Source organism: Oratosquilla oratoria, chromosome 1 (genome assembly GCF_046742065.1).
Source record: "Oratosquilla oratoria isolate Oo_2021 chromosome 1, ASM4674206v1, whole genome shotgun sequence".
Lineage (NCBI taxonomy): Eukaryota > Metazoa > Arthropoda > Malacostraca > Stomatopoda > Squillidae > Oratosquilla > Oratosquilla oratoria.
In genome coordinates, this window is record NC_134777.1 from 89,502,661 (window position 1) to 89,504,650 (window position 1,990).

A 1,990-nucleotide genomic window follows, 5' to 3' on the forward strand; every position below is an offset into this window, starting at 1 on the left:
GAAGGACTTGCAAAAGAGGAAAATTAGAGCTTTGGAGGGTAGTTCATGTCAATTGTTTCATCATACCTCAGTCTTCCTTTGCTTTACTTTATTCTAAATTATTCTGTCTTATGCTATTTCATCTTATTTTGTTTTATTCATCTTTTTCCCAATACTTCGTCGTTTTGGCTTCACCAGAACGTATGCATTATTCTTGGATTTTTTTTTTTTTTTGGGGGGGGGGTTTAGGAGCAGTGTAACAACCGCCCCTTTTCCCCAAAGAAAGAAATAACCTCCCTCTCTCCCCCCCCCCAGAAAAATAATAAGGAAATAAGGGTGGTGGATGGGAGTGGAATAAGTGGGTATGGATGCGCGCCACGACTTGGCTACCTCTCATTTATGGGGATAGAAGCCCTTGGTATGAGTGTGTGTGTGTGTGTGTGTGTGTGTGTGTGTGTGTGTGTGTGTGTGTGTGTGTGTGTGTGTGTGTGTGTGTGTGTGTGTGTGTGTGTGTTGTATGTATATACGTTTATATATATTTTTTTTGGGGGGGGGGAAGATGAGCGGTTTCATTCAGCTGATTTTTTTTTTCCTGAAGCCCAGAAGACTCAGGGTTGCACAGATACTATGTTCAAGTCATTAATCTATTTTAGATATTTTTGTTAAGTCAAATGATTCTGAAGTTAAAAGAGTCTCAAAGACAAATGCAACAATAGATAAATAAAAAACGCAATAAATGTATAATGGAATCGATAAAGAGACAAATGAGTAAATATGTCAATATAAATGTAAGAAAGATATAGTCAAATATTACATAGGGAAATAAACAGATTAATCCATTCATTTGGTGTGCTACTGGCGTAATAGGAACCGTGCTGGTCTCGCATTTGACTTGTTGCGGGTTCGAATCCCGCATTCCTCTTTCATTCACAACTGTTACTGTTATACTTCTTCCATTATCTGGTAATCCATAGGATGTGGCCGGCAAAACCAGCAGCGCTGCCACGTCTAAACCATCTCCAAAGAAAACGGGGGAGACGCAGTTTTCTTATATTTGCTTGTATGACCGGTATAAGGAGACTGCAAGCGGCCCGAAGGCCCGCACTTAGCTTCTCTATATAATTACTACAACCCCACGGAAATTCCTAGGTCGGGAGCCGGGGCAAAGTCGCCTGACCTGAGATGCCACATCGTTTAAAAAATCGTTTCTTTTCTTTACATGTATAACAATTACTCGTATCACCTACCATTTAATGAAAAAATGAATATGTATTTAGAATATTCCATGTTAATATACTCTGGGTAGTGGACAGCTTCCGTTATATGCCGAATGTTTTGATTCGGTACGTGACAACACGGCAGACAACACCTTGTGGGTCACGAGATAATGGAAATAGTCTAGTTCCTTGCCCCACCAGTCCAAATACATAATAGGACAAAGGTGACGTCTTCGGCCGCAGCTATTTAGCGCCTCCTGGCGTAAGCTTCCCACCTTTTGTTGTGGTGAAAGCGTAAATAAAATACGAGTACAGGGTGGTCCGAATGCCTTGTTACCCCTACCAATAGAGGTGCAAGTATTCCAGTAATATATAATACATGTCCTGGGTTCAGACTGTTTGTAAGTGTATGGGCACATGAGAGTGTGTTTTATTCATGCAAGAGTACAACGTTGGGCTGTACGACAGGACTTCACTGAAAGATTCGGCAAACCAGCTCCTCCGAAGATGACAATACTGCGATGGGAACATTTCGTTCCAGTGTTCTTATTGTTCTGATGTTCTTACAGTAAATAAACCGAATCCAGGACATGTATTTTATATTACTGTTATAATTGTACTCTAATGGTAAGAAGATATTCGGACCACCCTGTAGGTAAGGACCATACGCCAGGAGGCGCTGAGTAGCTATATTATGCTCTTAAAATGTTGGGGCAGTTAACACTCACTGCTGGGAATCTGAAAGAAATATGGGATTCGAACCCAGAACTAAGAGAATGCGAGACCAGTACGCT